General features: G+C 39.1%; 1 pseudogene; it reads left to right on the top strand.

The window, feature by feature from the left end:
* Nucleotides 1-1,180: 1,180 nt before the first annotated feature.
* LOC115846173 (small ribosomal subunit protein eS27-like pseudogene) lies at nt 1,181-2,950 on the top strand (annotated as a pseudogene).
* The last annotated feature ends 9,062 nt before the right edge of the window (nt 2,951-12,012 follow it).

Below are 12,012 nucleotides of genomic sequence, written 5' to 3'. Positions count from 1 at the left end.
CTACCATCTTACCGAGGAGGAAATTGGCACTCAGAAATCTTGAATACTTGGTCCAATGTCATATAGCTTAACTAATAAACCCAGATGAAAATTCAGGCTTGCCTGACTCCAAAGATACTGCTCTTTCTTACACATCAAGTTGCTTCTATCGCCTTTCTCATTGTTCATTAACCTCCCAGTAGAAGTGCCCTGGCTGTTCTCATTTTGACGTTAAAATTACCATTTGAAACATCAGTTGCTGGTATCAGTGGGAGGACATCCAGTGGGGGTCTAAGTTCCTGGGCATAAGAGCCCCATTCGTGGTTCGTAATGCTCTTATAGCCACAAGGAAGCAGATGCCGTCATTCCACACAACATCTACTTTGCTATCACCTCTTGAAAGTAGGCACTTAATGCAAGTGTTTGTCAGAATTTTCTAAAGAAATTTACGTAACCTTTATGAAGTTCATCTACCTATTGACCAGTCTGGGCACAAAGTCACAGTCAAAGAAAGAAGATTCTGAACATCAAGAAAAAGATGTAAAAAACAATGTAATTAGCATTATAGATGTTGTCTCAGAAGTATCCAAAGGTCCCCATTCCAATCTCAGTGTACGCCACACCTTCACGAAGTTCTTTCTAAAACTTCTTCCTCCCTGTCTTTCTCTCTCAATTGCTTACCCCCAGTACAGGTGCCCCAAACTCTCTCATTTTTCTTTCTCAACCTCTCCAAAACCTTCCCCAAACCTAGCCTGTGCTGCCTACTCTGGTCTTGTTCTTTCCTCTCATCTTCAGGATTTATTCATCTCTTTCTTGCCAGTACCTTTCCGCTCTGTCCAATGTAAATCCTTCGAGTGGTCTCAGTGGTCAGGATGGCAGAAAAAGGATCTTTACAAATCAGGATGAGCAGGAGATGACCTGAATGTCTAAATGTTTTCATTTAGGTAGTAGTTCATTTTTTTCCTTCACATTTATTTTTCTGTGTCCGTTTCAAAATTCTTTCAACTTAAAGTAGTAACAGTATCCAAAGTGATCAGTAGTTTGTTTTCCGTTTCATCTTCTTGGCAGAGACTGTCAGTACTCATGGACAACCCCGAGCTACCCTACACTTCTCAGCATCCGTTTGCAGCTGGATTGGCCATGGACTAGTTCTAGTCTATGGAGTTTGAGTGGAAATGACATGTGTCACTTGTGCACCTAGATGGGTGAGTATCCAGTTTGCCTTTTCCAAACTCTTGCCCCTGTTTGCTGTCTGGGTAACACTAGTGTGACCTTGAAGCCACCAGATGGAAGCACTCTGAGTCCTTGAGTCACTGCCTGGAAGAGAATTAATCCACATCTGACTGTAATGTGAGTGAGAAATAAACCGTTGTTGCATTGTTTGTTTTAGTAGCTAGTGCTAATTAAGCTAATATATTATTTTTTTATATTTTAGTTAAACTCATTAATAAGTTTGTAATTGTAATGAAGTCCACTTTATCAATCTTTTCATCTGTAGTTAGTACTCTTTATGCTCTAAGAAATTTTTGCCTACCCCAAGGTCATGGAGGTATTTTCTGATACTTTATTTCAGAAGTTTTATTGTTTTGCCTCTTACATTTAGGTCTACCACCTATCTCAAGTTAATTTTTGTATACAATTCGAGGGTCATGGTTAACTTTCCATATGGATATGCAATTAACCCAGCACCATATATTGAAAAGATCATCCCTCTCTCCCTGGGTTTCAGTAGCGCCTTCACTGAGTATCACATGTAGCAGACAGTCTCTAAAATGGCTCCATGGATCCCCACATTCTTTTTTTTCTTTTTTCTTTTTTTGGCTGCACCACGTGGCATGCAGGATCTTAGTTCCCTGACCAAGGATCGAACCTGTGCCCTCAGCAGTGAAAGCCCGGCATCCTACTGGACTGCCAGGGAATTCCCAGTGACTCACTTCTCATGAACAGTATATGGCAAAAGTGACTGGAGTCTCTGTGATTAGGTTACAAAAGACCACGACTTCCATTTACTCTCTCTTTCTCTCCCTCTTCAGTAAAGAATTTTGTATTCTCGCCTTGTAATCTGGTGTGCGCTGTGCTGAGGTTGGAGGGAAGGGATGTCATGGGTCTGCAAATGGTATAGTTTGGTTGATATTGCTCAGAAGAAGATGGTGCCGGAAAGGTATCCCCCTGACAGTTGGATTATTAGGGGGTGCCTCTACTGGTTACCTGCAGGAGAAGACATCACAAACAAGCGCTCAGGTGCAAGAGACAATCAAACCGAATCCCCTGGTGCTGCGCTAGGTTGGCAAGGATGCCTTTTATGTCAAAAAGGGGAGAGCCTACCACATCTGGGTTACATGACAGGAAGCCTAATTTATTCAGCTTTTGTTATCTGGAGTTAATCTTCTGTCAAAAGTATTACCACATATAAAATAGACTTATTTTTTCTGTTTTTATAAGATTCTGCTTAAGAAAAGTCTGAGGTGTCAAATTTCATTTTCCAGCAGTGTCAGTTTACTGCAAGATAAGATGTAAATCAAATAAATATTTCTTTGTCCCTATCCCTGTCATCCCTCCTCCCATCTGGACACAAGACATATATTTAGAATATCAGCGAGAGAGATGGGTGGGCGGGGCTTGCAAAAGAATCAACGTGCCTTTAGCTAGAGACTTACTACATTCATCGTTGGAAGAGGAAGAGAAAAAACAGAAAAAGAAATGGCTCGTTCAAAGTCCAAATTCTTATTTTATGGATGGAAAATGTCCAGGTTGCTGCAGGATTGCCAGGGTTTGTAGCCATTCCCACGTGGTGATGCTTTGTGTAGGTTGTTCAACAGAGTTGTGCCAGCTGATGGGAGGAAAGGCCAGGCTCACAGAAGGGTGTTCATGTAGAAAAAGCAACACTAATGATCCCCACAACTTCCTGAATTTGGGTGGTATCGCAGAAAGCCTTATTGGTTGTGTAATTCTAGTTAATCTGTCAAGATAAGGTAATGATGTTTAATTCTGTAAGGTCTACAACAGTGATCTCCTATTTTGGTGTCAGCTTGTCAGTACTTTTTGATTATGGGCAAAAGCCAAGAACATAAATTTTCAGAGTCCAGAGAACTTGCCGCTTTTCTTCCTGATAAGTAAGCTAGTCCGCTGCTGCGTCACCTTTCTCCTGATTTAAGAACAAGGTTCCAAACACCAGGGGCACAAGTCACAGTGGTGGCTGGAGTGTGGCTGACTTTATCATGGGAAAATTTCAATCAAACCAGTTCCTCTCATTTTATTTCACAATTTCCCGGGGTCCCAGGAATTCCCCAGTCCTCTAATTCTGGCAGGAGGAGCAGAAGGTATTTTTCAGTCTCCATTTTGCCGTTTATTCACCTAATGCGCTTGGGTGCATCCTTAGCCCCATCCTCTTCACTGGGCATGTGCTGCTGCTCACAGACAGAGTGCAGGGCTCCCAGATTCCATCAGAGTCTGTACAAAGGGAGGGTCACATGAAAAAGAAGGGAGAGCTTCAGTTAGTCTCTTTGGGCTGGGTTATGTCTTTCTTGCGAAGGATTGCCAGGGAGGGGAAAGCACTAGGGAGGCCCTTTGCCACTTCAGGCGAAAGCAAAATAGAGCAATTTCACTTCCATTTCCTGGGAGCATGGCACGATCCCGAGCCCCTTACATCCTGTCATTTAATCCTCACTACAACTCTGTGAGGCAGATAGTATTATTTCAGATAAGAAACTGGGTTACACACAGAAAAATTAAGAACTGGTATGAAATTGCATAGTTAGTAAGTAGTAAATCCAGGGTTTGAACCCAAGTCTGTCTGATTCCAAGGTCCATTCGCATAACTCATGTGATGCTGAGTTGTTACAGTAATTTGATGTTCAAGGGAGCAAACGGTAGTACATTTCACAGTGAAAATATGCAGCCGTTACAAAAATGATAAAAACATGGAAAGGTATCCAATATATATTTTTAAAATTTTTATATGAAAAATGCCCAACAATCACCTACTACATGTCAGCAACAGTTCTAGGTGCCAGGGAATACAAATACCCTGCCCTCACGGAGCTTGTCACTGGAAGGTTCGGCTCGGGCAATAAACTAGCACCAACACTGTCATTACTGCTTGCAGTAACTGCAGTGAACAAAATGAAATGGAGCTCTGGGATTGGAGGGGGTGTTTCAGCTTGGGTAGAGCGGGAAGGCCTCTCCAAGGAGGTGAGATCTAAGTGACGAGAAGGAGGCAGGCATTGTGCATTTCAGGGGATGGGGGACGGCAAGTACAAGCGCACCGAGAAGGGGAGAGCACATATATTGCTGGGACAGAAAGAAGGGAACTGGGGCTCAGGAGTTGTGGGCAGACTGGGGGCAGCAGTGGGGGAGTGGTAGGAGATTTTAGGGGCTAGCAGGGGCCAGATCATACAGGACCCAGCAGGCCACATTAAGGAGTTTGGATTTTATTTTTAGCGCTGTGGAAAACCAGTGCTGTGTTGTAAGTAGGGAAGGAATATGATCTGGCTGCTTCGTAAGGATTGAAATGCGACAGCGCAAGAAGGGCAACAAATGAAGAGGACATAAGCAGCCTACCTGAAAAAGAATTCAGAATAATGATAGTAAAGATGATCCAAAATCTTGGAAATAGAATAGACAAAATGCAAGAAACATTTAACAAGGACCTAGAAGAACTAAAGATGAAACAAGCAATGATTAACAACACAATAAATGAAATTGAAAATACTCTAGATGGGATCAATAGCAGAATAACTGAGGCAGAAGAACGGATAAGTGACCTGGAAGATAAAATAGTGGAAATAACTAATGCAGAGCAGAATAAAGAAAAAAGAATGAAAAGAACTGAGGACAGTCTCAGAGACCTCTGGGACAACATTAAACACACCAACATTCGAAATATAGGGGTTCCAGAAGAAGAAGAGAAAAAGAAAGGGACTGAGAAAATATTTGAAGAGATTATAGTTGAAAACTTCCCTAATATGGGCAAGGAAATAGTCAATCAAGTCCAGGAAGCACAGAGAGTCCCATACAGGATAAATCCAAGGAGAAACATGCCAAGACACATATTAATCAAACTGTCAAAAATTAAATACAAAGAAAACATATTAAAAGCAGCAAGGGAAAAACAACAAATAACACACAAGGGGATCCCCATAAGGTTAACAGCTGATCTTTCAGCAGAAACTCTGCAAGCCAGAAGGGACTGGCAGGACATATTTAAAGTGATGAAGGAGAGAAACCTACAACCAAGATTACTCTACCCAGCAAGGACCTCATTCAAATTTGATGGAAAAATTAAAACCTTTACAGACAAGCAAAAGCTGAGAGAGTTCAGCACCACCAAACCAGCTTTACAACAAATGCTAAAGGAACTTCTCTAGGCAAGAAACACAAGAGAAGGAAAAGACCTACAATAATGAACCCAAAACAGTTAAGAAAATGGGAATAGGAACATACATATCGATAATTACCTTAAATGTAAATGGATTAAATGCTCCCACCAAAAGACACAGACTGGCTGAATGGATACAAAAACAAGACCCGTATATATGCTGTCTACAAGAGACCCACTTCAGACCTAGAGACACATACAGACTGAAAGTAAGGGGATGGAAAAAGATACTCCATGCAAATGGAAACCAAAAGAAAGCTGGAGTAGCAATTCTCATATCAGACAAAATAGACTTTAAAATAAAGAGTATTAGAAGAGACAAAGAAGCACACTACATAATGATCAAGGGATCGATCCAAGGAGAAGATATAACAATTGTAAATATTTATGCACCCAACATAGGAGCACCTCAATACATAAGGCAAATACTAACAGCCATAAAGGAGGAAATTGACAGTAACACTTCATAGTAGGGGACTTTAACACCCCACTTTCACCAATGGACAGATCATCCAAAATGAAAATAAATAAGGAAACAAAAGCTTTAAATGATACATTAAACAAGATGGACTTAATTGATATTTATAGGTCATTCCATCCAAAAACAGCAGAATACACAGTTTTCTCAAGTGCTCAAGGAATATTCTCCAGGATAGACCATATCTTGGGTCACAAATCAAGCCTTGGTAAATTTAAGAAAATTGAAATTATATCAAGTATCTTTTCCAGCCACAACGCTATGAGACTAGATATCAATTACAGGAAAAGATCTGTAAAAAATATAAACACATGGAGGCTAAACAATACACTACTTAATAACGAAGTGATCACTGGAGAAATCAAAGAGGAAATCAAAAAATACCTAGAAACAAATGACAATGGAGACACGACGATCCAAAACCTATAGGATGCAGCAAAAGCAGTTCTAAGAGGGACGTTTATAGCAATACAGTCTTACCTTAAGAAACAGGAAACATCTCGAATAAACAAGCTAACCTTGCACCTAAAGCAATTAGAGAAAAAAGAACAAAAAACCCCACAGTTAGCAGAAGGAAAGAAATCGTAAAGATCAGATCAGAAATAAATGAAAAAGAAAAGAAGGAAACAATAGCAAAGATCAATAAAACTGATCTTTGAAAAGATAAACAAAATTGATAAACCATTAGCCAGACTCATCAAGAAAAAAAGGGAGAAGACTCGAATCAATAGAATTAGAAATGAAAAAGGAGAAGTAACAACTGACACTGCAGAAATACAAAAGATCATGAGAGATTACTACAAGCAACTCTATGCCAATAAAATGGACAACCTGGAAGAAATGGGCAAATTCTTAGAAACGCACAACCTGCCAAGACTGAATCAGGAAGAAATAGAAAATATGAACAGACCAATCACAAGCACTGAAATTGAAATTGTGATTAAAATTCTTCCAACAAACAAAAGCCCAGGACCAGATGGCTTCACAGGCAAATTCTATCAAACATTTAGAGAAGAGCTAACACCTATCCTTCTCAAACTCTTCCAAAATTTAGCAGAGGGAGGAACACTCCCAAACTCATTCTATGAGGCCACCATCACCCTAATACCAAAACCAGACAAGGATGTCACAAAGAAAGAAAACTACAGGCCAATATCACTGATGAACATAGATGCAAAAATCCTGAACAAAATACTAGCAAACAGAATCCAATAACACATTAAAAGGATCATACACCATGATCAAGTGGGGTTTATCCCAGGAATGCAAGGATTCTTCAGTATACGCAAGTCAATCAGTGTGATACACCATATTAACAATTTGAAGGAGAAAAACCATGTGGTCATCTCAATAGATGCAGGGAAAGCTTTTGATGAAATTCAACACCCATTTATGACAAAAACCCTCCAGAAAGTAGGCATAGAGGGAACTTTCCTCAACATACTTAAGGCCATATATGACAAACCCACAGCCAACATTGTCCTCAATGATGAAAAACTGAAAGCATTTCCACTAAGATCAGGAACAAGATAAGGTTGCCCACTGTCATCACTCTTATTCAACATAGTTTTGGAAGTTTTAGCCACAGCAATCAGAGAAGAAAAGGAAATAAAAGGAATCCAAATCGGAAAAGAAGAAGTAAAGCTGTCACTGTTTGCAGATGACATGATCCTATACATAGAGAATCCTAAAGATGCTACCAGAAAACTACTAGAGCTAATCAATGAATTTGGTAAAGTAGCAGGATACAAAATTAATGCACAGAAATCTCTGGTATTTCTATACACTAATGATGAAAAATCTGAAAGTGAAATCAAGAAAACACTCCCATTTACCCTTGCAACAAAAAGAATAAAATATCTAGGGATAAACCTACCTAAGGAGACAAAAGACCTGTATGCAGAAAATTATAAGACACTGCTGAAAGAAATTAAAGATGATACAAATAGATGGAGAGATATACCATGTTCTTGGATTGGAAGAATCAACATTGTGAAAATGAATCTACTACCCAAAGCAATCTACAGATTCAATGCAATCCCTATCAAACTACCACTGGCATTTTTCACAGAACTAGAACAAAAAAATTTCACAATTTTTATGGAAACACAAAAGATCCCGAATAGCCAAAGCAATCTTGAGAATGAAAAATGGAGCTGGAGGAATCAGGCTCCCTGACTTCAGACTATACTACAAAGCTACAGTAATCAAGACAGTATGGTACTGGCACAAAAACAGAAATATAGATCAATGGAACAGGTTAGAAAGCCAGAGATAAACCCACGCACATATAGTCACCTTATCTTTGATAAAGGAGGCAGGAAGGTACAGTGGGGAAAGGACAGCCTCTTCAATAAATGGTGCTGGGAAAAGTGGACAGGTACATGTAAAAGTTTGAGATTAGATCACTCCCTAACACCATACCCAAAAATAAGCTCAAAATGGATTAAAGACCTAAATGTAAGGCCAGAAACTATCAAACTCTTAGAGGAAAACATAGGCAGAACACTTTATTACATAAATCACAGCAAGATCCTTTTTGACCCACCTTCTAGAGAAATGGAAGTAAAAAGAAAAATAAACAAATGGGATGTAACGAAACTTCAAAGCTTTTACACAGCAAAGGAAACCATAAACAAGACCAAAAGACAACCCTCAGAATGGGAGAAAATATTTGCAAATGAAGCAACTGACAAAGGATTAATCTCCAAAATTTATAAGCAGCTCATGCAGCTCAATAACAAAAAACCAAGCAACCCAATCCAAAAATGCGCAGAAGACCTAAACAGACATTTCTCCAAAGAAGATATACAGACTGCCAACAAACACATGAAAGAATGCTCAACATCATTAATCATTAGAGACATGCAAATCAAAACTACAATGAGATATCATCTCACACCAATCAGAATGGCCATGATCAAAAAATCTAGAAACAATAAATGCTGCAGAGGGTGTGGAGAAAAGGGAACAGTCTTGCAGTGCTGGTGGGAATGTGAATTGGTACAGCCACTATGGAGAACAGTATGGAGGTTCCTTAAAAAACTACAAATAGAACTACCATTGCTGTCATAACCCAGCAATCCCACTACTGGGCATATACCCTGAGGAAACCATAATTCAAAAAGTGTCATGTACCAAAATATTCATTGCAGCTCTATTTACAATAGCCAGGAGACAGAAACAACCTAAGTGTCCATCATTGGAGGAATGGATAAAGAAGATGTGGCACGTATATACAATGGAATATTACTCAGCCATAAAATGAAACGAAATTGAGCTATTTGTAATGAGGTGGATGGACCTAGAGTCTGTCATACGGAGTGAAGTATGTCAGAAAGAGAAAGACAAATACCGTATGCTAACACATATATATGGAATTTAAGGGAAAAAAATGTCATGAAGAACCTAGGGGTAAGACAGGAATAAAGACACAGACCTACTAGAGAATGGACTTGAGGATATGGGGAGGGGGAAGGGTAAGCTGGGACGAAGTGAGAGAGTGGCATGGACATACATACACTACCAAACGTAAAACAGATAGCTAGTGGGAAGCAGCCGCATAGCCCAGGGAGATCAGCTCGGTGCTTTGTGACCACCTAGACGGGTGGGATAGGGAGGGTAGGAGGGAGGGAGACACAAGAGGGAAGAAATATGGGAACATATGTATATGTATAACTGATTCACTTTGTTATAAAGCAGAAACTAACACACCATTGTAAAGCAATTATGCTCCGATAAAGATGTAAAAAAAAAGTCTATAACTTTACAAAAAAGTCATTTTTAATGCTTACAATAGATGAATTTTGTATTATGTAAATTATCCTGCCATAGAAGTGTTAAAACTTAAATAAACATTTTTATAAAGGCTGACGGAGGCCCAGTCTGGGAAGCACGTTTGTCCTAATGCACCGGAGACACCAGGGCAGGCGAGAGGCACCCAGTCAACGGCAAACGGCCAGATCTTGGAAACCTCTTTATCATCATAGTTAAAAATGTCTTTACCCCCTACCCAGAGACACCAGAGCAGTTTAGGGCGTCAGCAAGGGAATCTCAACATACCCTTCCCTTCCCCCACTGGGAACACCTTGTAGCCTGACCTTATGAAACCCTCAGTCATCAGCAGCAGGAAACATAGGAAGCCCCCGGGGGCACCAGATAAATGAAGCTGACCAACGTAATACCACAGAGTCTCTGAAAACAAACTGCCATTTGAACCACAGCCCACAAAATTAGGTCAGGACCTTATGCTAAACTAAAACAGGGTGAATGCCTGCCGAAATAAAAGAATTATATAGTTCTCAGAGTCCTAAATTAATGAACAAAATGTCCAGGATACACTTGAAAACCACCCATCATAACAAGAACCAGAAGATCACAACGTGAATGAGGAAAAGCAATTAACTGATGCCAACACTGAGATGAATCAGATGTTGGAATTATCTGATGAGGATTTCAAAGCAGCTATCATAAAAATGCTTCTGCAATCAATTACTAATTCTTTTGAAACAAATGAAAAAATAGAAGATCTCAGCAAAAAGTAGAAGTCATAAAAAAGAACCAAATGGAAATTATAGAACTGAAAATTCCAATAACTGAAATAAATAACTTGCTGAATGGGTTTAATGACAGAGGACATAAACTTGAGGACAGAACCATAGCAGCCACCCATTTCGAACAACAGAGAGAAAATAGACTGAAAAGCAGCAGAGCCCGAGGGACCTGTGGGATAATAAAATATCCCAATGTTTGTATAATCGGTGCCTCAAAAGGATAGGCGATAGGGAGGCTGAAAGAGTATTTGAAGAAACAATGGCTGCAAAGTTCTAATTTGGCAAAAGACACAAGGCTACAGGCCCAAGAAGCTGAGTGAACCATAAATAGGAAAATCAAAGAAAGATGCTAAGACACTTCATAGTTAAACTTTTGAAAAATAAAGACAAAGAAAAAAATCTCAGAAGCAGCCTGAGAGCAATGACATATTACCTAGGGGGGCACACCAATTCAAAAATGTATTTCTCATCTGAAAACATAGAGGCCGGAAGTGACACAACATTTTTCAAATGCAGAGAGAAAAGAATTGTCAGCCGCAAATTCTGTTTCAGGTATCGTTCGGGAATGAAGAGAAAACAAAAACATTTTCAGGCAAGGGAAAACTAAAAGAATTTTTCACTAGCAGACATGCCATTAAATATTGGCTAAAGGAAATTCTTCAAACAGGAAGGTAATGATAAAAGAATGAAATTTGAAGCATCAGGAAGGAAGAAGGATTAACAATGGAAAGAGCAGAAATATGGGTACATATAGTAAACTGTTTTCCTCAGGAGTTTTATAAAGCATTATTAGTGATTAAATACAATATAATAACACCATCTAATACTCAAAATAATGATATTTAAAAGTGGGGAGGGTAGAGAGACCTAACCGAGAGTGAGGTTTCCACATTTGAAATGGTAAAAAGTTGATACCAGTAAACTGTTGTAAGGCACATATTTATAATGTAATACACCAAGCAACTACTACACTTGTGTAGTGAAAACTACACAGAGAGAGACTCAAGAACACTTAATGAATCAAGATGGGATTAAAAAAATGTCTAACTGGCCCACAGGAAGGCAAGGAAAGAGGAACAGAGGAATGGGAACCAAAAGGATTAAAAAAAGAAAGCAAATAATAAAACAACAAATTCAAGTGCTAACATATCCATAATTACATGAAATATAAAGGGTGTGAATACAACAATTAAAAGACAAAGATTACACAAGTAAAAAAACATGATACAAATATATACTCCTTACAAAACTTTAATGCTTTTCTAGTTTCTTGATGTAGGAACTTAGGTTTTTTTGATTTGAGACCTATGCTTATTTCTAATGTAAGCATTTAGTGGCTTAAATTCCTTCTCAACACTATTTTTGAATGTCATGAGTCAATTCAATGGCATAAATAAGTTGAAAGTAAAAGGATGGAAAAAGATGTAAATTGCAAATATTAACTTTAAAAAGCAGGTGTGGCTATAGTAATATCTAATAAAATAGTCTTCCAATTTAAAAAATCACTACAGAGAATTCTGTGGCAGTCCAATGGTTAGGACTACACTTTTCCACTGCAGGGAGCACAGGTTCGATCCCTGGTCAGGGAACTAAGATCGTGCAAGCTGCGTGGCATGGCCAAAAAT

This window comes from Globicephala melas, chromosome X (assembly GCF_963455315.2).
Source record: "Globicephala melas chromosome X, mGloMel1.2, whole genome shotgun sequence".
Lineage (NCBI taxonomy): Eukaryota > Metazoa > Chordata > Mammalia > Artiodactyla > Delphinidae > Globicephala > Globicephala melas.
Note: the sequence above shows the minus strand (reverse complement) of the source record. Positions and strands in the feature narration are given on the sequence as shown.